The sequence below is a fragment of the Lactuca virosa genome, chromosome 7 (assembly GCF_052849685.1).
Source record: "Lactuca virosa cultivar CGN04683 chromosome 7, Lactuca_virosa_CGN04683_v6, whole genome shotgun sequence".
Lineage (NCBI taxonomy): Eukaryota > Viridiplantae > Streptophyta > Magnoliopsida > Asterales > Asteraceae > Lactuca > Lactuca virosa.
The window spans coordinates 20,345,046-20,372,284 of NC_136432.1; the positions used below are offsets into that span (position 1 = coordinate 20,345,046).

General features: G+C 36.9%; 1 non-coding gene across 1 annotated transcript; it reads left to right on the forward strand.

Annotated features, from left to right (window-relative positions):
- Nucleotides 1-22,889: 22,889 nt before the first annotated feature.
- Nucleotides 22,890-22,996, forward strand: LOC145127963 (small nucleolar RNA R71). Its single transcript, XR_013716566.1, has one exon. It is a non-coding gene; the product is annotated as a small nucleolar RNA R71 (small nucleolar RNA).
- Nucleotides 22,997-27,239: the final 4,243 nt, after the last annotated feature.

The following is a 27,239-nucleotide window of genomic DNA, read 5'->3' on the forward strand; positions in this document are numbered from 1 at the left end:
GAAATAAAAACAATACAAAAATTAGAAAATTTAAGAAAATCCAAAAACATTAGAAAATCAGAAAATCCAAAAAAAATATGTTGGTTATGAAATGAGTTTGAGGGAGATGTTTTGGGAAGTGATATAATCATGTGATAACAGGCAATCTGAATATGTGTAAGGGACTGAATCTGAATTGTCTAGGCTCTGTGCTCGATGCGCTGGTAGGCACGAGAGATTAAAATGGACTTGACTAGGCATTAATGAACTTAAGGAATTCATAGACTTGACAAATTTTGACCTAGTTAAATCCGTTTAGCCTGACAATACGACGCTCGGATAGGTTGAGCAGGGAGATATATATGGTAATCTACTGGTTATATTAAAGAACTCGTATCTGGAACTGTGGATTAACTTTTCCTCGATGTGCGGATTATGTCCTTAATCCCGGTATTGATGGGGTGACCGGTGAATTCCGATAAATTAGGTCCGTAGAAGGTTATATTCTTTCTTTCTATCTGTTAGTCATATGTTGCCTCCTCTGCGTGATCGAAAGATCCGACCTGGAATGTAGCATATGCAACTCTATCTCTCTGCATCTTCTATCTATGCAATTCTTTCTATCTGTTAGCCATATACTGTCTCCTTTGCGTGACTCACAATCCGACCTGGTACACAGTATATGCATCATTCTTTTTCTCAATCCCTCTAAAACTTCAGTTAGTCATATGTTTCACCCTCTGCGAGATTGGAAGAGATCCGACCTGGGTGTATAGCATATGCATTCTAAATCTATCTTCTCTCTCAATAATTGTCTGCTCACCCGATGTAAGGAGTATTCTGGAAGTCCTTGATTACTGGAGCATATCAGGAAGCGGGAAACATGTTCTGATACAACTAAAACTGAACACTTACAGATTGTCTGTAGATCTCGCTGCTCAATTTAGGTGGACAACAATATCTTTGGTCGTCGTCAGCTGAATGGTCCTTAAGGAATATTATCTAGGAACTTAGGATCACATTGTCTTGTCACTTATAGTATGTCCTAATTTTGTCACAATCTCTCGTGTTTAAGTGGACCACAATACCGGCGATTGACCAGATCTATTCATGAAGGGAGAGGTACTGATAAACGGATAAAGGCTGTTTAAAAACTTTGATCCCAAATCACTCTTAAAGTTAGATATCATTTTATTTTTGTTAAATTTGTTCATAGTTTTCTTCTAATTTAAATATTAGGGGAGAATTAAAAATTAAAAAAAAAACAAAAAATCAGAAAATTAAAAATCCAAAAATAGTGTTATTTCTGTTTTATTTCTTTTTCAGAAAATATGAAAAATCCAAAAATATTGTGTGCTAAATTTTTCTTTTAGTTTTGTTTTGTCTTGAATAGTGAATTCAGGTGAAGATGAAACTCATGGAAGTTTGTGTCGAAGATTTCTGAGCCAAGGCTTCATCCGTGATCATCGAAGAATTCTCATTCGAAGGAGCAAGAAATGAAGATTATTCTTTCGACATTCAATCTTTCAGCCCCAGAAGCAAGGTGAAGCTGAAATTGAAGAATATGTGACGGATTGCATTGAAGCCTCCTCAATCAGTCTGCTGCTATCTTGAACCTGCTGAAGTGATCCAGAAGATTTGTTCTCTCTGATGTTCTCTCTGAAGATTCTCAAACTGAAAGCATTATCTTTCAAGAATCAGTACAAAAAGCCTCCTCACCCAATGTGCGTTCAATGTCAAATTCTGAAGAAAAGCCCAACTGCTCAAGATGAAGTCATTCATTGAAGATTCATTAAGTTCATCTTGAAGTTGTGAAGAATTTGAAGATTAAAGTTGAAGCCAAATCTCCCAATGAAGATTAACAAGAAAAGCCAACTACTTTTTAGGGGGAGCTTGTTGGGTCATTTAAGAAAATAAAAGAAAGCTATAAACCAAGGGGGAGATTGTTGGGTCAAAAATATGGTTTATACTTTGCTTTTCTAAGCATTTATTGTTTTTATTATTCGGGCCAAAAATAGTATAGGATTAATTGTAGCTTGGACCGAGCATTGGATTATTTGTATTTTGGGCTTGGCCTTAGGTCCATATATATATAGGGTGAGGAGTGCATGAGAGTGATGAACACCAGAGGAGCTTAAGTGTGTGCATTTTGAAGGTGTTCTAGAGAGAGAGAAAAGAGAGTGTGTGTTAGTGTGTGTGAATCTTGTATTCGGATCTTCATTCATATCAATACATACAAGATTCATCATCTTCTTCTTCTCCTTCTCTTCTATTTGATCTGACATCATCCGTTTGATTGGGATTCCGCACCATCAAACGGATCTGATTGATACACAAGCAGATTAGGGACTTACAAGTACAATTCGCAATTGAGAAGATGGATGCCCTGATCTAATTGTGAATTTATTAAGGTAGGTAAGGCGCATTACCAATTTCAATCTAATATGAAATTCCTAGATCTTTTGAGATTCATTGAATCCTATCAATGGCATGTTTAATCTTGGATTATGCTCTTCTATATGTGACCGGTATACCGAGGATCACAAACAAGATGTTAATAACCAAGAAAATCCGCTTGACATACTCGAGGTCATTTATAGTCTCGCATTGGTGTGTCGGTTAACCGCGCACACTCCATCAATAATTATAAATTTCGAGTTGTGCGACCATTTCATCTTTATAGTCTCAAATTAGTATGTCGGATAATCACGCACGCTCCACTAATGACTCATAAAGAAACGATGTGTGTTTTCATTGATTAGCATACATTTCACATTTTTCCTAAAGTAACTAGAGTGAGATTTTATAAAAAGGTTCAATTACTTTATATATTATACTTTTAATCTTGTTTATTTCCTATCAAAATCTTTTGGCTAACGACCCTCCACCACACAAAGAAGCAGTAGGTCAAAAAGACACCCTTTCAATGGTCAATTTATAGGCCGGTTCCTTATACCTTTCTTATAGTGTGGCTTCGTCAATGAGGTCTACTATTCAGTTGATTGACTTTTAGTTATACATATAGTATTGTAGTCTTACATTTGTATAGGGTGTATTTTAAACATTTTAAAATTTCAAGGTTTAAATTTAATTATCTAAATTAAATATTAATTAATTAATACTTTAAACCATGTTATGATTTATCTTTATCTTTAATTAACCAATTAATTAAATTAAATTAATCATTTAAACTAATTATGAATTTACTATTTATCTTTTGATTAACCATTAATTAATTTAATATTAGAATCCATAAAGGATAATTCTATTTCGTTATCTTATATTTAAAACTAGGTTTCCTTATTTAATGCCTTAAAACTTGGATTAGGGTTTAAATTTTACCAAGCATTATTGAAATCGAATTTTAGCAGTTAAAATATCAGATAATGACAAAAATAAAACCTACAATCGAATTAGGTAGGCCAAACACCAGAAAAATGAAAACTCGAAAGACGCAGCGCACCCTACGAACAAATTATGTGTTTTTTAGGTTTTATCTATCATTCACTTTTAATTGTAAGACCAAGCTCTGATACCACTGATGGAATTTATGGGTTATAAGTTCAATGTACATGGGGAAAGATCACTTAAACACTTAAGGGTATATGCAACCTATTGGATCTATGTCTTTACACATTAATATCAACATACTTATGAAACCTAAAGAAACCCTAGGTATAATCGAAATCTACAAGAAGGGTTACATACCTTTGAATTTGTTATAGTAAACAATACCCTTGATTCCCTTATTGATCTTCAGAAAGCTTAGCACCAAAAGTATGGTGCCTCTAATGGATCACACCCAAATCCTAAAAACTAGAAGATACTTGAAAGAGAAGAGAGAGTGGATAAAATACAACCCTAAAGGGTCTATTTATACTAGTCAAGTATCTAGGGTAAACCCTAACTTGAGTTCAAAATAATATTATTTTAATCCAAATTAAATGGCTATCTTTATCAATACCAGGAGGCTTCCAGAAACCCTAATAAGGCTCACCAAAACTATCCCCATGATGGAAGGTTTGGAATCCCTCCATTGCTCAACTATTAAGCAATTACAAATCACCCCTTGTACCTCTAATTAATTCCAGTTGATCCCAAATTAATTCTGAACGATTCTAAATTAATTTAATCAATTTCTAATTAACTTAATAATCATAATAAATTAATAAATCATTTCCTCTTCCTTCAAATGTCATTCTAATCTATTTCTAGTTATGAGGGCAACCCGAAAAGGACTTTTCTTTTAATTATAAGAACATTATTTTAATCCAAATTAAATGGCTATCTTTATCAATACCTGGAGGCTTCCAGAAACACTAATAAGGGTCACCAAAACCGTCCCCATGATGGAAGGTTCTGGAATCCCGTCATTGCTCAACTATTAAGCAATTATAAATCACCCATGTACCTCTAACTAATTCCAATTGACCCCAAATTAATTCCAAATTAATTCAGATCAATTCTAAATTAAAGTAATCAATTTCTGATTAATTTATTAATCATAATAGATTAATAAATCATTTCCTCTTCCTTCAAATGTCATTCTAATCTATTTCTAGTTACAAGGCCACCCGAAAAGGACTTCGCTTTTTAATTATAAGAATATACCAATTTAGTTATAACCTTAGACACCTTAATCCAACATCATTTTATCTATAAATGACTTAAAAATGGAAAAAAAAATTAAAACATAATGCTTTGTATTAATAGAAATAGTTATAAAAATCATACATGCGTATATAATCAATATATACCACTACTATGTTCTTAGGAGGCAATTTTTGACGTAGGTATGAATGAGAGTCTTGAAATGTGATGTTGGTGTTAATATTTTAATTCGATATAACCTAATAATTGAGGAATATAGACATACGTTCATGAATTTGGTGAGGACAAAACTGGTGAATGATATAACAAAGTTGCATATAATGCATAATGTTAAATGAACAAGGACAATAATATGAGTTGAAAGATAAGATGGGAGAAAAATGAGAATGTTTGACAAGCAATCTGAATAAATTTTCTATCAGAATAAGTGATCATAAAGGTTCATCTAAACATGGGATTGACTTGCGTTTATATAGGTGAAGACAATATACTAATAAATAAACCAAGTACAAGATTACATTGATATCATTTCCTAGTGTCTAGACAAAAGATAAGACAAAACAAAACAAGTTCTTCGGTTGATCTCTTCTTCAGTTGGCAGACAACTTCGGATGGATGGATGCTCGGATGGAACTTGTTTAATTAAACACATTTTCTAAGATAGCTTAGGATAACTTTTCTTGAAGTATTAGTTCGACGTCCCCGTCGAACATTTTGTCATGTGCCCTAGGTCTTATACCATTTATAACATCCTCTTAGGCGTGTACCACAATATTGCCCGCTTTTGGCATCCCAACATGAAAACTTCCCTGTAACGTCCCAAACTCGAGAATATATATTTTTAAAATAAAATAAACACCCATTTTCATAAAGTAACATTCTAGTCAAACCATTTGTTCACAAACCATAATTCAAAATCAGAGTTGTAAGGAAAAAAAATATGGAATCTCGAATCACAAAATTGTTGTTGTGTGTACAGTCCCTCCTCCACAATCCGATAAGTACCTGGAAAAAAAAATTAATCTACAACTGTAAGTCAAATCTTAGTGAGTTCCCCCAAAATACTCCACACAACAATACACATACAATGCATGTACATATGAGCCTTCAATCTACCTGGACCACTTTGTAAGGCCTACAGTATGCCGAGACCACTCTCCCAAGCCTACAGTCTAACTAGATCGCCCCTCGGGGCCTACAGTATAACTGGACCGCTCCCTTAGGCCTACAGTCTGACTGGACCAACTCACAAGGGCTACAGTATACTTGGACCGCCCAGGTATCTTCGCCTAAAGCACAAAGCAGGACCGCCTCAACCTAACCATAATATATCGACATATGCAAACAAATAAACAATAAATAGCAAACACATGTAATCTTACAGATATACCAATCTTACAAATCGCTATAGTATACCAACATCCTACATACAAGGATACATACTGCAATACAAAGTATACCGAGTAAACTCACCTGAACCACACAAAAGAAGCTTAACAGCATCCTCAGCAACAGAACAACTAACCCGATCTACCTAAAGCCAAACCAAACTATTACTTAGCAAAATACTTAGTCCAACCCAAGTTTGACAAAAATTCAAATTGGTTAAAAAGAAAACACACAAAAGTCAACTCAGTTGGTCACTGATGTGCACAAAATATACCTATCCACTTTTAAATTTATAAACCTAACTACTTAACTAATTTATGCACCTATAGGCAGTGTACCTAGTTAGATTATAAAATAGTTTAGGTAAGTCGAGTGTCAAACACAGGGAATGGAATTTAATTAATAAAATAATAACTAAAAGTTAAACTGAGAAACAAACTTACAATGGGGCTTTTACTGATTTTGCAAGATCAGAAGAACTTAAATCAAACAATTAAACAAATCAAATATTAAAAGGTACTTTCGCTATATCTGAATCCCCCTTTTTCCTATGGTTGATTTCTTATTAATTTGCTATTATTGGTTACCAAATTACTATGAAACTAGTTATTATGATCAAATACCTAGTTATTACCAATTTATGATTATTATGTTATGATCAACCACAAGTAACACGAGATCGATACTAAGATGAATTTGGAAATGTAAGATAAATCTAATATTTACTTTCATATGATCAAGTCAAGCAACCAAGCACAAATTATGATCAATTATGCTCTATAGCACAGTTAAAGTTACTAGCTTTAATTACCTGATCTAAGATTTGTTCAACCCTATCTCTAGCAATTTAATGATCATAAACCACTAGGTAGTTAAGTTCATGCATATAGAATGATCATCTACTACACTAAGCATATATCAAGGCAATCAAAGACTAGAACTAAAACACGTAAGGTTTCGATTTATCAACACTAGAAAAACCAACAATAATTTATCATAAAATCGAAATCAACACATAGTTCAAAGGGTTCATCATCACCAACGAAAGTAAGAGGTTCTTTATCCTCTCATTATAACAGAAACACACAATAAATCAATATAAATAAGACTAACATAAATAAAGCTAGCAAACCGAAAGATTTAATGTTGTTTTCTTCTAAATCTTTTCAACTATTAGGCTCCAATCGATTTTTGATCTTCCCAAGGTTTTCCAAAGGGTTCTTGTTGCAATCCTTCTCCAGAAAATTGGCTAGAAGTCCCTCTTTTCGACCGAAATCCAATTATTTATACTTTCCTAAAATCTGCTTCCTACATCGTGGCAAATAGGCTCCACGGCGTGGAGGTCTTTTTCCATGCGTATTCTCCAACTCATCTTCTCAGATCGCGAATCTTCTAATATCCACGGTGTAGCATGAGTTCCCACGTCGTACGCTTCAGAAATCTTGTCTCTTTTGCCTTCAATTGATTTAGCCCACATTTTCCTGCTTCCAGCTCCACATTTGCTTCCTTTTCATCCCAAGCATGTTTTTGCTACTACAAAACATATTTCAAATACATTAAGTACCTTTTGTCCTAAAATAAGCATAATTGTAGCTAAAAGTATTATAAATATGCACAAAACACATGATTAAATATGCACATATCATTCACCACGTCGTGGCCAAGAACCTGACATGACGTGGCACCCTCACGACAAAACAGTTGCAAGGATTCTTATCGCCATGTTGTGGGAAATGTCCATAAACATCTTAATGGATTAATCACTTAATCCATTAAGCCACATACTCATCTCTTCTAGAAGGCTTCCAAACGTCCATAGTCTCCACAAAAATCCTTGCTTTATGGACGTGCATGCCCAATGCATGTCTTGAACTTGTTTAGGTGAAAAATGGTGAAAATGAGGTCAAAACCTCATTCATGGAACCAAAACTCAACCATTCTTCAGATATGGAACACTAAACCTTAAAAGGACATCAAGGATCCATTAATTTGCCAACTTTATGGAATCCATTCACTCAAACACTCCCAAACATGGAGAAACTGCATAAGATCCTAGATCTAGAAGCATATCACATACGGATTAGAACTTGAGGACTTACAATGGTCCTGAACATGTGCAATAAGGTGGTGAGGGAACTTTATTGCTAGATCTATGCTCACAGGACATCTTCTCCTCCTTTAAAATCACCAAGAAGCTTCAATAACTTGAAAATGGAGGCTAGGGTTGCTTTGGGTCGAAAGGGAGGTGATGGAGGCTGAAGGTGAGCAAACCCTAGCCATCGCATCTCTTAAATAGGGCTTCAAACCTGAAAAATTAGGGTTTTTCACTCTAGCCGCCACCATGGCGTGGCCAATACCTTACCACGTCGTGCACACAAAAATGCACGGTTCAACTTAGTTGTGACCACGTCGTGGTCAGCACAAAATTCTATATTACGAAGGTCTAACATGGTCCAATATTAAAGGAAGTTAACCCGTAACGTGCGTTACATTCCCACGAGGGCACTATCCCGAAATTGCTTACATATGTGCACACTTAATTGCAAGGTTCGTATGGGATCTGTTGCTCTCAAATCTTTAAAATGCATTGTGACAGGGAAAGTATTTGCACCTTTAAAAATAATGTTTAGTTCTCCTTCCTAGATGATATGAGATTAGGTGTAGTGATGTGAAAAAATATACTTATCAATTTTTTAATTTATAAACCTAACTAACTTAACTAATGTATGCACCTATAGGCAGTGTACCTACCCGGGTTATAGAATAGTTTAGGTAAGCCGGGTGTTGAACATAAGGAACGAAATTTAACTAATAAAGCAATTACTAAAAGTTAAACTAAGAAACAAACTTAAATTGGGGTTTTTACTGATTTTGCAAGATCAGAAGAACTTAAATCAAACAATTACCAAATATCACTATTAAACTAAGCAATGAAAACGAATTGAATTCAATATTAAAGAGTACTTTCGTTAGATCTGAATCCCCCCTTTTCCCTATGGTTGATTTCTCATTAAATTACTATTGATGGTTACCAAATTATTATGTAACTAGTTATTATGATCAAATTCCTAGTTATTACCAATTTATGACTTACTATGTTATGATCAAACACAAGTAAACACGAAACTGATATAAAGATGAATTTGGCTATGCATGATAAATCTAAGAGTTACTTTCCTATGATCAAGTCAATCAACCAAGCACAAATTATGGATCAATTATGCTCTCTAACATAATTAAAGTTATTAATTTTAATTACCTAATCTAAGATTTTTCTAACCCTAGCTCTTGCAATTTAATGATCATAAACCGATAGGTAATCAAGTTCATGCAAATAAAAAGATCATCTACTACACAAAACTTATATCAAGGAAATTAAAGACTAGAACTAAAACATGTAAGGTTTTGATTTATCAACACTAGAAAAACCAATAATAATTCATCATAAGTTTGAAATCAACACATAGTTCAAGGGTTCATCATCACCAACGAAAGTAAAAGAGTTTTAGCCCATAATCATAGCCGAAAAACACCTAAAATCAATGCAAAGAATACTAGACATGATTAAAGCTAGCAAACTGAAAGAATTAACATTGTTTTCTTCTAGATCTTTTCAACTAATCAGGTCCAATCAAATTTTGATCCTCCAAGAGTTTTCCAGATGGTATTTGTCACAGCTCTTCTCCATAAAATCGGCCAGATGTCTCTCCATTTGACCTAATGTTTGAAATTTATAGTTTCCTTAATTCTGCCTCCCACGTCGTGGCTAATAGAATCTACGGCGTGGCAATCTTGTTCCACACGTATTCCCCAAGGCAGGCTCTACGATCGTGAATATTCTACTCACCATGATGTGGCAAGAATTCCCGATGTCGTGGGCTTCTGATTTCTTGATTTCTTTGACTTCAATTGACTTAGCCCACTCTTTCCTGCTTCCACCTCCGCATTTGCTTCCTTTTTATCCCGAGCATGTCTTTTCTGCTACAAAACAGATTTCAAACATATTAAGTACCTTTTGTCCTAAAATAAGCACAATTGTAGCTAAAAAGATTAGGATAATGCACAAAGTATATGAATAAATATGCACATATTAAAATACCCCACACTTGACTTTTGCTTGCCCCCCAAAAAATAGATTTTTATAAACATCATATTATCACATCAAAACTCTTGCTACCAACATCGCACAAGACAATCCATTTTCGGCTTATCCATTACGTTAAGAACGCAATGCATGTATTTGTGTCTAATGATTCCAAAATACTTCCCCAATCCTAAATACTCATAATCCTCATAAACACTTCCTAATTATTTTGAACAACATTCATTTTATGCATCCATCCGAATATTTTTGGGTTATGATCAAAACATCAATCCTATGGTGCACATGCAAACCCTAAAGCTTTGGATCTAGTTTTTCTATTTATACATGCAATAATCATCCAAAGCTTGTAAACCCTATTCTAGCATACAACAAATATCGAAATCAACATAAATAACTAGTAAGAATGTTACCTTTCAATTAAGCTTGAAGATCTTGAGCTTTTGAGAACCTAGCACCTCAAATATGATGCCTCTAGTAGATCACAAACACCAAGCAATTGGAGAACGCAAGAGAGAGAGAGAGAGGGGAAGGTAATTTTCGGCTCTTGGAATCCTTCTAGGGTTGTGGTAGCCGAAAATTGGATGCCTAGAGGTTCTATATATATGTGAGGAATTAGGGTTTCGGTCAAATACCTAATATGGTTGCTTAAGCCCTTAGCAGCCCATAGGAACATTCCAGAACCCTAGCCGTGGACGAATTCTTATGGGCTATCCATAAGATTTCGTCCACCCCTATCTTTAGGGATCCTCAGCCCATATTGCAACTATCTCAAAATTACAATATCAGTCCCCTAAATTCAATTAATCTCTTTTGACCACAAAATTAATTCTAAATTAATTCTTGACCAATATTAATTAAATAATATGATTTCCCTTTTAGTATATTATTCATATAATATATTAATAAACCATAATAACCTCTTTCTCCATTATTCATCCATTCAAGTTGCTTTGGTGAAGGCAACCCAAAATGACCATGCTACAACCGGGTCAAGTACATACCAACTATAGTTATGGCTTAGACACCTAATCCAACAGTCTCCCACTTGGATAAGTCTAATAACTATAAATGCAAGTACGACTTCAAAATCCGATTAGTAATCGTAGCTCTCAAAAGCTGATGTCGAACTCTGACACGTCCTATAGATAAGGGATCATATAGTCCTCCGCTCTCAAGATATCGTGTGGACAATCACATGGCACATAGTCATACTTATTGTCCAACAATTTGTTTCTCGATCTCTGATTTTTCTGACATAGAACTTAATTGAACACATCAATTCAGTCCTGACCGGGCCCGACGCATAAGTCAAAACAAAATTATCGAGGGGCCCAAGATATCGCTTTTAGCCTCATAGGATAAAATGAACAGATAAACTTCAACTTATATGCTTGTACTATTTACTCATCAAATCGTACACAACAATGTGTTTTATAACATCAAGTTACTGATGCGTTTACGCATTATCAATGCACAACCGAATCGTAAACAACAACTCATATATCTAGGTTTAAAGACTATATGATATTATCGTCTCACAATCACTCGTGATTAATTCCATGAAGTGATTCATGTGAGCACGGGTTTAATCCAATACTCAAATCTTATTTCAGAAGCAGTCATGAACGTTGCAACAAACTTTTGCTATGTCTAAACGCTTAGACAATCTACAAGCCAATTCATGACAGTCTTCTTTCATACTTACTTCCAACATATGATCGACTGTGGATAGTTTAAATAATCTTATTATTTAGGAAGTCAGAACATGCAAAGTGAAACAATAGTAAATAATTGACACAAGACAGTAACATTACTTATAAATAAAACATATTTATTTAATCATCAAAATGTCAATTACAATTTATCTATTACAAGTTTCTAAAAGTTATCTAATCACTAAAACTAATATCGTCCTTCATCCCAATGCTCCTAGCGTGCTGCAAGTGCTTAACCCTACTTAGTCCCTTCATAATGGCATCTGTTGGGTTATCCTCTGACGATACCCTCTTCACTACGAGGAGTCCCTCTTCTACCCGATGTCTAATGAAATGATATTTTCTGTCGATATGCCTGGATCTACCATGATCCCTCGGTTCCTTGGTTAAGGCAACCGCACCTTCGTTATCGCAGAAGATCTCCATAGGCTCCTTTATGGCAGGTATAACTCCAAGGTCTCCGATGAAGTTCTTTATCCATATCGCCTCCCTCGACGCTTCGCTCGCTTCTATGTACTCTAATTCGCACTTTGAATCAGCTATGGTCTCCTGCTTGGAACTTTTCCATTTCACTGCTCCTCCATTCAGGGTAAAGACCCAGCCCGACTTAGAACGGAAATTATCTCGGTCGGTCTGAAAACTGGCATCACTATACCCTCGCACTTTCAAGTCATCACTCCCACCGAGGACAAGAAACCACTCCTTAGTCCTCCGCAGGTACTTAAGAATGTTCTTTACCGCAGTCCAATGTGCTCTACCAGGGTTCCCTTGATATCTGCTGACAATTCTCAAAGCGAAGGCCACATCAGGGCGAGTACATGTCATAGCATACATGATTGAGCAAACTGAGGAAGCATAAAGTACTCTACTCATCTCTGCTATCTCGACATCGGTACTCGGACTTTAAGTCTTACTCAACTCGGTATTGCTTTGGATCGGTAACTCCCCTTTCTTGGAATTTTCCATGCTAAAACGTTTCAACACTTTATCCAAGTAAGTACTTTGACTAACTCCTATTAGTCTCTTACTCCTATTTCTCAATATCCTTATCCCTAGAATATAGGCAGCTTCTCCGAGGTCCTTCATAGCGAAGCACTTCCCAAGCCAGGACTTAACCTCCTGCAAGGTTGGGATGTCGTTTCCTATGAGAAGTATGTCATCCACATACAAAACGAGAAAGCGAACTATACTCCCACTGGATTTGACATATACACAGGACTTATCCTCGCTTCTTGAGAAACCAAACTCTTTGACTTTCTCATCGAAACAAAGACTCCATCTGCGAGATGCTTGTTTCAATCCATAAATGGATTTCTTAAGCTTACACACTCTATTAGGGTGCTTCACATCGACAAAACCCTCTGGATGACTCATGTAAACATCTTCAGCCAACTTCCCATTTAGGAAAGCGGTTTTGACATCCATCTGCCATATTTCATAATCATGAAATGCAGCTATGGCTAGCATAACCCTTATAGACTTAATCTTCGCTACTGGTGAGAAGGTCTCATCATAGTCAACTCTGGGAGTTTGAGTAAAGCCCTTCGCAACCAACCGCGCCTTATACATGTGTACTTTCCCATCCATGTCGGTCTTCTTCTTGAAGATCCACTTGCACTCGGCTGTTTTACGACCTGGCACATTGTCAACCAAGTTCCAAACTTGATTGTCATACATGGACTGAATCTCGCTTCCATAGCCTCTTTCCATTTTGCAGACTCCGGGCCTGCCATGGCTTCCTTATAGTTGTTAGGTTCATCCAAATTTATCAGTGTATTATCACTAATAAACGTATCACCCTCAGCAGTTATACGGAAACCATATAATACAGGTGGAACACTAACTTTACTGGAACGTCTAAGAGGTAGGGACTTGTCAATTGGTTCAACAGGAGTTTCCTCCTCGGGTTGAGCACCAGTGTTAGAGGTTCCTTAATCGTTTGATTCTTGAAGCTCTTCAAGATCAATTTGCCTCCCACTTTCCTCTTGGCATATGAGTTCTCGCTCTCAAAAAACCCATTTCCTCGCAACGAAGACAACATTGTCACTCAGTATATAGAAGAGATATCCAAAGTACTTCTGTGGATAACCGATGAAAATACACCGCTCACTACGAGGTTTGAGCTTGTCGTGAGTCTCCCGTATTACGAAAGACTCGCAACCCCAAACCTTGATATGTGCCAACGAGGGAACCTTCCCTGTCCACATCTTGTGAGGTGTTTTGGCAACCTTCTTAGTTGGGACTAGATTAAGCATATGGGAGGCAGTCTCTAAGGCATACCCCCAGAATGAGATAGGTAACGAAGCTCGACTCATCATGGAACGAACCATGTCTAACAAGGTTTGATTGCGCCTCTCAGCCACACCATTCAGCTGCGGTGTCCTAGGTGGCGTCAATTGCGAAACAATTCTGCATTCCTTGGGGTAGTCGTGGAATTCAATACTAAGGTACTCACCACCTCGATCGGATCGGAGCATCTTAATTTTCCTGCCCAGCTGATTCTCCACTTCTTGCTTAAACTCTTTGAACTTTTCAAAGGTTTCTGACTTGTGCTTGATCAAGTAGAATACCCATGTATGCGATAATCATCAGTAAAAGTCACATAGAAGCGGTTCGCATCCCTTGTGGTGGATCTAAAGGGCCCACATACATCGGTATGTATGAGATCCAATAAACCCTCACCCCTTTCACAAGTACCAGTGAAAGGTGACTTGGTCATCTTTCCAAGTAAACAAGATTCACACGTGTCATCCGACTTGAGGTCGAATGAATCCAACACTCCATCCTTTTGGAGTTGGGCTATGCGTTTCTTGTTGACATGTCCTAGACGACAATGCCACAAGCATGCTTTGTCCAAACCATTGGACGAATCAATGTGCAACACATTATTTCCTAAGTTATCTATAATATTCACAGTTTCATATACTCCATTACAGGGCAATGCTTCAAAATAGAAAGTACCATTCAAGAAAGCATTAATAGAACCAATTTCATTATTAAACGAAAATCTAAAACCTTGTTTGTATAAACCATGAAAAGAAATAATTTTTCTTGCCATTTCTGACGAGTAGCAACAATCATTTAAATCTAAACCTAGCCCACTACTAAGCACAAAAGAGTAAACTCCAATCTTGGTGACAGGCGACGCTTTACTATTTCCCATGATCAGGTTCATCTTCCCATGCTCCACACCCTACTTCTTCTTAGACCCTGCAAATCAGAACAAATGTGAAAATCACATCGTGTATCAAGGACCCAAGAAATAGCATGTGATGAGTTGTTAGATTGAATAGTGTAAATACCAGCGAAGGAGGGCTTTATATTCCCATCTTTGATATCCTGCAGATACTTCGGGCAGCTTCGTTTCCAATGCCCTTTGTCGTGACAGTAGAAACACTCTGCTTCTTTCGGGTTTGAGGAGGGGGTAGCAGAACCGGCCTTGGTCCCACTTGAAGAGGATCAATCATGGGGTTTACCCGTGTGGCTCTTAGAAGGATCCTTCCTCTTCTTTCCTTTCCCTTGCCCAATAGCCAAGACAGGGGCAGCAGTAGTAGGAGCAGATGCAGCAGATTTGCCTTTTAGACTACTCTTAGCAGGCCTTGAAGCTTGCTCAGAGTGACCTCCTCCTTGTTCATATGATAGGTCATACGAAAGTGGTTGTAACAAGGAGGAAACGAGTGTATAATGATATCTATGGCCAGCTCCTCGTCGAAGTTCACGTTCAACTTTAGCAAGCGGTCCACAAACCTTTGCATTTTCTGCAAGTGGGCCGTTATGGACTCTCCATCCTTCATTTTGGTCGTGATCATCGAGTCGATGATCTCGTACCTCTCCTGCCTAGCACTTTGATGGTACCTTTCCATCAAATCTTGGTATATCTCGTATGGATAGTAGTCCTCGTAGGAATTTTGGAGTTCAGCAGTCATTGTTGCGAGCATGATGCAATGAACCTTCGTAGCATCTCGCTCATGAGTTTTGTACGCAAAAATTTCTTCGGGAGTAGCAGTGTTCACGTTGACCTCCTTAAGCTCCTTGTCGAGAAAATACTCTTTGTCCTCGTAGCGGGTGACCATGCGAATGTTGCGGATCCAATCATTGAAATTGATTCCATCGAATATCACCCTCCCACACAAGTTCATGAGTGAGAATGAGCCAGAAAGGGTTGAACCAGAAGCGTTGTTGTTTTGAGTAGACATCTTTAATAGAAAAGGAACAAAGTTTAGATTAGATAATAATCCCCAATTAAACACCCAAATGAGAAATTAGGGATAGGACCCAACATGATTATTTACAATTCAGAAGAGGGATGCTGTAATCTAATTGCAAATAATACGAAGGTAGGTAAATGACGATTTACCAATTTCCACCATGAAAAACGAAAAGGATTTAAGTTTTAAATGAGTTGAAATTCCTAGATTCTTTTGAGATTCATTGAACTTTTCAATGGCATGTTTAAATCTTGATTATGCCCTTCAAGTTTGTGACTGGGATACCGAGGATCACAAACAAGGTGTGAATAACCATGAAAATATACTTGGTACTCTCGATGTCATTTACCACCTAATCAATGTCTCGGTTAACTACACACGCTCCATTGATCTATGATAAACATCGAGCTACCCTTTTCCATCCTTGCTAGTCCCAAATTAGGGTGCCGGTTAACCACACACGCTCCACTAACGACTTGGCAAGGTGTAAAGTGTAATTTCATGGAATATCATACATTTCACATTTTTCCTAAAGTAACTAAGATTGGGAATGTAACACCCGGTTTTGAAAATATTCGGTCATGGCTTTGGAGGACAAGGGCATAAGCGTAATCTGATGATTTAGTCTTTTATGGGTCTCGGGTTCTATTTGGAAGGTTTTTAGGTAATAAGGAGTGGTTAGGCTTCTTGCCACCTTTTCGTGGATATAAGGTTCGTCGGAAACGGACTAAGAACGAAGACGTTATAGCAGTTTGAAGTTATTGCCATAAATGGTCCCTAATGGAAATGTTTGGCAAGAAAGTCCCATGCATGCAAGGGATACATGCACGTGTCCGGCTGGGTACGCCCAACATATAAGGTCATTTGGTCGCGGGTGCGGAGAGGCGTACACCCAACGTACGAGAAGTACGCCCAACATATGTTCAGAGTCACTAAACCCTAATTTTTAGGGCATGTCACTATATAAAGAACATTATGCCCTATATATCAGCCTCCCTCTCATCTTTAGACAACCACCACGAAACCCTAAACCTCCTTTGAGTGTCCTTGGAGGTTTGGAGGCCATTAGAGAGCATTTGGGAGTTGTGAAGCCATTTTCCAAGCAAGTGAAGAGCATAGCAAGGTGGGGGATCAAAGGAGAAGCAGTAAATCCAAGATTGTGGTTCCATTTCAGATCACCTTGAGGTATAAAGCCTGAAAATTTCCTCAAGTATGCTTAGATCTATGCTAGTGGAGTTTTTGGACCTTTTAGGTTCCAAGAATGGACCTTTATGACTCAACTCGTTTTCTAGGTCTAGGGTTGCCAGCCTTAGTGTCATATGAGTCCCATAAGCAGTAAAGTTTCAATCTTGAAGGTCCATTTGTGACCATGCATGAGATCTAGTCATTTCCATGGAAGTTTGTTGTCACATTTCAAGTTTGGGCTCATTTGGTGGGTTGCAAGCCACCAAGTAATCAACTTTATGGATTAAGACGTTGAAGAGGAATTGGATCTGTAATTGTAGCTTCTGGAGTAGAGTATTAAGCACGTAATGGGAAAAGTGGCTTAACAGAGGAGTACGTTGAGCGTACATGCAGGTACGCGCAACGTACACCCCATTCAGCCAGTACGCTTAGCGTACAGAGGAGTACGCCCCGCGTACTCATCAGTTATGGGCTTGGCGTGTTTTGGGCCTCGGGTTGGTCCATGCTTTGGACTTTGGGTCTTTGGGCCGTAGTGGGCCATCAGAAGTCAGATAATTTGGGCCAAGAATATGTTTGGGCTTAGGGTAAGGCCTATTAGAGGGATTGGGCCCAATGTAGCAAATTGGGCCATTAGTGGGCCATTAGTGGACTTAGGAAGATTAGATGGAATTGGGTCATGGATATGGTCCAAATTAGAGCAGGGGTAAAATGGTCATTTTACCCTAAGAAGGATTATTGGTTTTGGACTAAGTGTTATTTGGTATTGATAGCTCGGGGAGCCGAAGAATTAGCGGTTCGAGAATTGCCAGTTAGCAGCCAGAGGATTATTTGCAAGTCTTCAGCAGTGCGAGGTGAGTCTCCTCACTGTGTGTATGGGTCTACGGCTACAATGTCGGCACATTTAGGTTATGTATGGTAGGAAGACCCGGGGGTTAGCCCTAGGCACTATGTATGTAAAACCAGGGGGTAGCTCCTGCCACACAATACGCTATTATGTATGGTAGGAAGACCCGGGGGTTAGCCCTAGGCGTTATGTATGAAAGACCAGGGGGTAACTCCTGGCACACAGTATGCTATTATGTATGATAGGAAGACGCGGGGGTTAGCCCTAGGCAATATGCATGAAAGACCAGGAGGTGGCTCCTAGCACACTGTATGCTCATTAGCTAAGTAGAGTAGTATGTATGCTAGTTGTCTTTGTGATACTTGCATGGAAGAACAGGAGGCGGCTCTTGGCACTTGTCTGTAAGACCCAGGGGTGGCCCCCGGCTTGGCAAGAAAGACCACGTGGCGGCCCGTGGCATAACAGCAAGACTATGTGCGACACATACCACCTTATTTGATAGATGATTGATATGTATGGCTCACAGTATGTATGACATGTATGGCCCAATTGATATGTATGGTATGTGGTATTTGGGGGAAGTCACTAAGCTTCATGCTTACAATTTACAGTTTTGGTTTCAGGTACCTTCAGTTTTCAGAAAATGAGCTCAGGACAATCACATCTCATTCACCCATATTATTCCGCATTATGTGATCTTTGGGATTAGACTCTGATATTTAGTGTAAATGAAACGTTTTCAATGTTCGGAACAAAGTTGTTAAGTGTTTTTCTATTATATAAAAATGAAATTTTTGGTCTTGAATTTTGGAATGTTACAGGGAATTTATAAAAACATTTAGTTACTTTATATAATCATTATACTTATTAATGAGGAATTAGTTGTCCTATCCTACCTGTTCGGCTAACGACCCTCCACTGGTCAAGAGTGTGGTGGGTAAGAGTGGATACCCAATGACGGTCATTTTACATTCCGCTTCCTTAAACGCCCCTTATAGACCAGCTTCATGAATGAGGCCTACTAACGGTAAGACTGACTTATCTTATACATATATATATTTATTAATATTTTAATATTATATTAGTATAAGGGTTGAATTTTAAACTTTTAAAACTCTAGGGTTTAGAATTTAAATATTTCAAAATTAAAACTATTAATCTAAAATTTAAATTCCAAAACTTGAGGGGAAGTTTTGAAACTTTTCAAAACATCTTTTAGATCAAATTTGAAAAATAATTAAATAATCATATTATTAATCTTTATCACATAATTTGACCTAATCTATTTTCTTTACAAGATAATTCAAATTAAAAATACAAATAATTAATATTTATCATATAAAACAAGTAATTATCTTATTTACGACAATTATCTTTCAATTGCATTAGGATAATCAATACCATATTGAAAAAAACGAATTTTATCAGTCAAAAACGTTTTTGGTAATTATCATAATTCAATTTAAAATCCCGAAAAATCAGCCAACAGACGACCCGACTCGCCGAGTCACTGTTTGGACTCGTCGAGTTGCCCTGACTCGTCGAGCTCATCAGGTGACTCGACGAGTTCATCATACAGATGCAAGATTTTTTGACTTTTAAGCTTTGAACAATTAAGCTATGCATCAAATACAAAAGAAAAACGACCTAGGCTCTGATACCACTGTTGGGTTATGAGCAAAACATCAATCCTATGGTGCACATGCAAACCCTAAAGCTTTGGATCTAGTTTTTCTATTTGTACATGCAACAATCATCCAAATCTTGTAAACCCTATTCTAGCATACAACAAAAATCGAAATCAACATAAATAATAGTAAGAATGTTACCTTTCAATTAAAGCTTGAAGATCTTGAGCTTTTGAGAACCTAGCACCTCAAATGTGATGCCTCTAGTAGATCACAAACACCAAAGCAATTGGAGAATGCAGGAGAGTGAGAGAGAGGGGAAGGTAATTTTTGGCTATTGGAATCCTTCTAGGGTTGTGGTAGCCGAAAATTGGATGCCTAGGGGTTCTATATATAGGTGAGGAATTAGGGTTTCAGTCAAATACCTAATGTGGTTGCTTAAGCCCTAAGCATCCCATAGGAACATTCCAGAACCCTTGCCTTGGACGAATTCTTATGGTCTATCCATAAGATTTCGTCGACCCCTATCTTTAGGGATCCTCAGCCCATATTGCAACATAATAACCTTAATAACCTCTTTTTCCATTATTCATCCAGTCAAGTTGCTTTGGTGAAGGCAACCCAAAAGGAGCATGCTACAACCGGGTCAAGTACATACCAATTATAGTTATGGCTTAGACACCTAATCTAACAAATATATCCTCGGAAATCTTTCTTAACCTCAAGATATTTTTGGTTAAGCTCCAAAGCATACATATGATAAAATAACCTAGAAAGAAAAATTACAATAATAATAACTTGGTAAATTGCCTTATTCTTGAACTTTCTTCAACTTGAGTCTTCAATTTTTTCAACTTTTTTAACTTTTCTTCATAACATTTGATCTTCATAGTTTTGTAGACTCTTATACTCAAACTTTGCAACAACTTTTTTTATTTTCTATTTTTTAACAAATTTTTTTATTTTCTATGTTTTTGTCCCATGATTTCACTAGGACAGGGAAGCCACAAATACACTAGAAATCAAAAAACTAAAAATCAAAAAGAAAAAGAAAACTCTATAAAATGTCAGGTTGCCTCCCGATAAGCGCTTCATTTTTAGGAGTCTTGAGTTGGACTCCTTCCCACTCTACGTTGTTGCGGTTGGGAGTGGGGTCTCCCTTTTCTCTTTTTGTTCTTTCCAATTCCTTTTATAAGCTTGTACGTGCCTAATGTACGCCTTTTCGTGTTTTCCTTCTTCTTTGTGTTGCCGCTTTCCTTGTGTTTGCCTTTCAACCCCTTACTTTTTCCATCAAGTTGTGTCTTTCCTTCTTCTTCTGTTTATTCTCTTGCTTCCACTTCCATCTTGTCAAAGGTTGGTTCATTTATATCTTGTTCAATCTCTTTTTCACTCATCTCCTCATCATCATTTGAATCAAAGTTTTCTTCTTTACTTGCCTTATCTAACCGATCCTTTGGAGTTGCAAAAGCGAAAAATTCAAAAACCATGGGGATTGAGGCTCTTGGCTTGGTAAGCTTGACTTCTTCACCTTTAGGGTGCCCCCATGCCTTGATCTCTTCCTCCATTATTTTTTCTATTTCCTCTAACTCGTTAAGACTTTCCTCTACTCCTTTGTTTTCCAATACCCCTTCCAGATTGTTCACTCTTAACACCTCATCTATAGGTTTGTCATGACTCACTTCTTGGTTCATTTCAAAAGTTATTTCTTTTTCTTTTACTCGAAGTGTAAGCTTTGAGTCATGGATATCAAAAAGCGCTCGCGCGGTGCTCAAAAATGGTCTTTCCAAGATTATGGGAAGGACTTTGTCTTCTTTCATATCTAAAACTACAAAGTCCACTGGAAAAATGAATTTTTCCAACCTTCACCAATAAGTCATCTACATTTCCCTATGGATGATTTATTGAGTGATCCTCCATTCAAATTGTCATTCTTGTGTTTTGTAGCCTTGGTAATGTGAGGTTCTTGTAAAAGGAATAGGGCATGAGATTTATGCTAGCCCCCGAATCTGCTAAAGCATTTATTGAAGTAGAATTTCCGAACTCGCAAGGAAAATTTAACCTCCCCGGATCTCCCATTTTTATTGGTAACCCCTCAATGATGGCATGAAAACACAGTTAGTTAAGCACGATGGTTGTTGCTTTTTCCAGCTCCTTTCGGTTTGTCATTACATCCTTAGCAAATTTCGGAAGTTTAGCCATTGATTTGAGGAATGGAGCGTTGATCGATAGGGATAACACTTGTTCCATAAATTTCTTTTTTTTCCAGTTCTAGTAGGTTCTTGATGGCTCGAGAAGGATAAGTAAGCGGAGGCTGATATAGTTTAAAAGAAGAAGAATTTTCATTCTTTAGTGGCCACGGCGTGGCCTCATGGTCGCCACATCGTGGGCACTGGGCAAATAGTTTTTCTGCTTTTGCTTCGTGCTTCGCTTCTTCCGGCTGGGATCAGACTGTCTGGTAGTTGTATCGTGAATCACCAAGGGCTCAGAATTAACCTCTTCTTCAGTGTATATTGCCATAACATGATATTATGTTTTTGGATCGGGATTTTTAAGTGGTAATCGCTCATTTACGAGTTTGGTCAATTGACCCAATTGAGTTTCAATATTTGTTATCGTAGCTTGTTGGTTTCTTATCGTAGCATCGGTCGCATCATGTCTTTTCTCAAAAATGGCTACAAAACCTGCAAGCATCGACTCGAACTCGGATTTGTTCTCAGACGATGGTTGTTCTTTTTGATAAAAACCTCGACCGGTTTGCCTGAACTTCTCTTCCTTGGCTTACTTGTGTTCGTCATATGGTAACCATTCCTTCTTAGGCTTCCTCCAGTCTTCATCATATTTGTCTCCACTCGAGTTACAGACTTGAGCTTTCTAATTCCCATTCTCTTCCAATCTACAATCCTTAGTTAAATGCAACCCATTGTAATTATCACATCCTACTTGTATTGTGTGAATCGATTAGTCTATCTTTGTCATTCTTTTATCTATACTCTTGAGATTGGCCATTATCGCCGCCAAATCCTTAGAAGCTCCATTGGTATTCATTTTCCCTCTTGTCACATCCCCGCGAAGGTTGTGGTACTCTCTTGAATGTTTGGCGAATTCTTCTATTAATTCTTTTATAGTAGCAGGATTCTTTTTGGTCGTTGGTCCTTGAGAATCAAGGAGTTGCCTTGTTGTCACATTCCCACATCATAGAAGATAGAAACCTCTTGTTGAATGTTGATATCGTTTTGAGGGCAATTTATGAGAAATCCCTTGTATCTCTCCTAAGTTTCGTATAAGGACTCTCTATTTTCTTGTTGGAAGTTAGCAATCTTCTTTTTGAGTTTGGATATCTTTGAAGGAGGATTAAATTGCTCTATTAATGCTTCATAAAGGTTGGTCCAAGTTCTAATTGTTCCAGGTGCGAGTGACTTCAACCATAATTTTGAATCTCCAGTAAATCACAGGAAGCATTCTTAGTAAAACTACATATCTTGAAACATTTGGAACATTGAAATAGTTTGGAATGTCCAAAACTTCATCGACGTGCTTGACAGCATCTTCATAATCTTTACCGGAAAATGGTATTAATGGGTTTTATGGATAACAAAAATCATATTTTTGGCAGAATAACAAAACCCTAAATTCGCATACACCCTAAGGATCTAGGTTTTTCACTATTGAATGCATTAATAAATTTGAATATCAAGAACTCTACAAGAACCCTATGATTTTAGAAAATAGTAAAAGGGTTTAGGAAACATACCTTTTGATTATGCTAGTAGATAATCAAGTCAAAATCCTTATTGAAATTGCTTGGAAGCTAGCACCAGATATCTCGTGCCTCTGATGGTTCATACCCAACCCTAGTATCAAGGAGGCTTAAAGAGAGAGGAGAGGGGAGCTCAAAATTTCAGCCTTTGGTTTATGAGAAGGGATGGGCGAAATTATGAAGGCCAGGGAGGTCTTTATACAGTTGAAAAAAACTTTGTGCCAAAGCTAGGGTTTTCAGGATAACGCCTAGATTAATTAATATAATAATCAAGATGCCTTATCTCCTCATCATTTACCCCATGGACGAAAATTCTAGGCTTACCCTAGTCAATTTTTTTCCACCTCATTCCATAAGGTTCTAGAGTCTGCCTGCTTCAACTTTCAATAAATAACCAAATCGTCCATGTACTTTTAATTAATCCAATTAATCCCAAATATAATTCTAATTAATTATTATTTAAATAATATGATTTCTAATTAATATATTATTTTCATAGCATATTAATAATTCATTTATCTTGATTTATAATTAATTTATTAATCACAAAATAAATTAATAAATCAGTCCAACTCTCTAAAAGTCATCCTTTTTCCAATTACTAGGTTTGAGGGAAACACAAAAGGATTTTGCTAATAATTCAAAATTATACTAATTTAGTTATTGGCTTAGACACCTAATCCAACAGTCTTCCACTTAGATAAGTCTAAAACTAAATTACTGGTATAACTTCTAAATTTAACAGCGAAGAGTGATTCCTTAGAAACTGTCGAACTCTGAAATAAACAAACATTGGTCCTAAGATAAGCGATCCAATATTCATTCGTTCTACTTGATATCATACACACATGAGACATGGATTAGAATCAATATCATTGTCCAAAATTTTGTTTCCCGATTTCCTGATTTGTGATGATGACATAAGACTTCAAATTGAACACATCAACTGAGTCTTGGTTGGGACCAACACTATAAGCCAACACCAAATCACCGAGGGGCCCAAAGATATCATGTTTCCTGTTAGGGCAACAGGAACAAATAAACTTTCACTTATATGCTTGTATCCTTTATTCACCAAATCATACATGACACTGCGTTTTATCACATCATGTTACTAATGTGTTTTCTCAACACCAATGCACAACCAACTTGTAAACTACAACTCATATATATCCATTTCAAGAATATAAGATATTCTCGTCTCATAATTACTCGTGATGTAATCCATGAAGTAATTCTCTGAGTGTGGGTTTATCCAATACTTAAATCTCCATTTCTAAGTACTTATAAATGTTGTAGCAATACTATTGCTATATCTAACCTCCTTAGACAATCTACAATCCAATTCATGACGGTATTTGAAAGAACCCCTTTCATACTTAACATTATTCTCACTCCAAATTACACCAAAACATGCTACATGCATATTCATAAATAATATTTTACATTGATAATTTGATTACAAAAGACTGGATACAAACCGACTATTTAGACTATTACAAAGTGTTATATATTACATAATTACCCAGGATATTATAGTTTTATAAATACATGAGTACTAAATACAAAAGTAATAGTTTTAACTATTCAAAATCTTCTATCAGTATATGACTATACTGGAGGCTTATTACCTGCAATTGTTAAACACTGAGAGGGGTAAGCGGTGACGCTTAGTGAGTTCAATAACAGTTACAATATAACATTATGCCATATACATATCAATATGACAGAAGCAAAGAGAGACAAAGAACAACAAAGGTATATGTGTATCATATGACAGGCTTTCCATATCAACAGATGATCTGATTCAAAGATTTACAAACAATGAGAAACAACAATTTCAATACTTGATATACATCAATAAGACTTCAACCCGGTGCGGAAAATACAATTTCATAATAACATTTTGCTAGAATACACAGGCTTTCAGCACTATCTTAGCATTCTGCCAATGCCAAAGTGATGCTTATGTCATACACGTCATGGCCAAAGGCTACATACCAGTACCCAAGTGATGCTTATGTCATACACTTCGTGGTCAAAGGTATAGCTCATTATCATAATAACACGGGAAAGAACATTGAACATATAACACATAACATACAATCGTCCCTATATTGAACTCACCGTGAAATAACTGAAGGAATAAATGATAATTTGGGCAGCACTTTGACTCTAAAAATGACTTTCTGTGACGAAACCGAGGATTTTAGTTGAAAACCGGGCCTTGCGCGGGCAGAGTTTCAACTTGAAAAGATTATTTTCTTGGGTCTTTGGTGCGTCGGGACTTGCTTCGGGTGTCGGGGATGATTTCTAGGCTTCGGGGGGTGTTAGGGTAAAATGAGAGGTGTTTGAGGGTGTAAAAGTGTAGAAATTGTAACCAAAATCCAGAAGCCTTCAGTTGCTATTTATAGGGGACCGAGAGTTCTCATTACGCTGGACGTAAATCTCCGGTACGCTGGGCGTACAGCGAGGCAGTGTTCTACACTGAGCGTACTTCGGTACGCTGGGCATACGAGACGTGTCTTTTGATCGGAACCAGGGCCTCGGACGTGGCTGAGCTAGGGAAAACGTCGTCATGCGAAGGTGCTTGGTGGCTGATAAGTGTCTTCGTAGTACGCTGGGCGTACTTCTCCGGTCAGCTTCGTAATTTGTGCCATAAACTTCAAAATTCCGTAACTTTCGCATACGAACTCCGTTTTTGACGTTCTTTATATTCACGCGTAGGTGAAATTATGCTCTACAACTTTCGTTTAGAATCCGTCGGCTAACTTTGATTTTATTTTTAAAGTTATATTTTTAACAGGCCGGGACAGGAAAAGTCCGTTAAAATTTCATAACTTCTTCATCCGATGTCCGTTTTCGTCTATCTTTTTACCATTGTACTACTATTGACGAGACCTCCGATTCTTGTTTAGGTTATGTTGGCTAAAAATCACTCGATCTTTATTTCGAGTTTTTAGCTATCTACTGTTATATCGAATCTTAGAAAAATCATAACTTCTTCATACGAAGTCAGATTTGGACGTTCTTTTTATGAAAATTCTCGGTTTAACGAATACTACAACTTTCATTTAGATCATAAAGGCTAAAAAGTAGTTTATCGAAAACTCACTTTTTACGTCATATGGCGTCGTGCCGGTTCTGTCGCGAAACTTTAAGGAGTGATAACTTATTCGTTATAACTCAGATTTCGATGAGCTTTTCGCCTAAATGTTTCTAACAAGATTCTTTACAAATTTCAACAATATAATTTTACTTATTTTTAACATTATATTTTCGTTAATTTTAATAGCTGACATTTGATTGGAATCTCATAAGATTCCCCATCACTTTCTGAACGATTCTAAACATAGTTTTACTTCAATTCTAGTAAAAACTATATGTTAGAATTCAATGCTCAAATTCATATAGTATTTCATTATATTATTCACTTTTAAAATTACATAACACGATAACTGAACGTGTATGTTACAGTATTAATTCACTACTTACTTCCTTAAGTATGGGCGACTGTGGAATTTGAATAATTAAATTATTCGGAAAGTAAAACATGAAAAACGAAAAACAAGAATAAATAATTGACAAAAGCAGTAAATAAACTCATAAATAATCTCTATTATCTAATCACCAAAAGTCAATTACAATTATTTTGTTACAAGTTTCAAACTAATCATCTAACTACTAAAACTAATGTCATCTCTCAATCCAATGCTCCTAGCATGTTGTCTATGCTTAATCCTACTCAGAGCCTTTGTGAGAGGATCTGTATGATTATCTTCTGACGAGACTCTTTTCACTATGAGATGACCTTATTC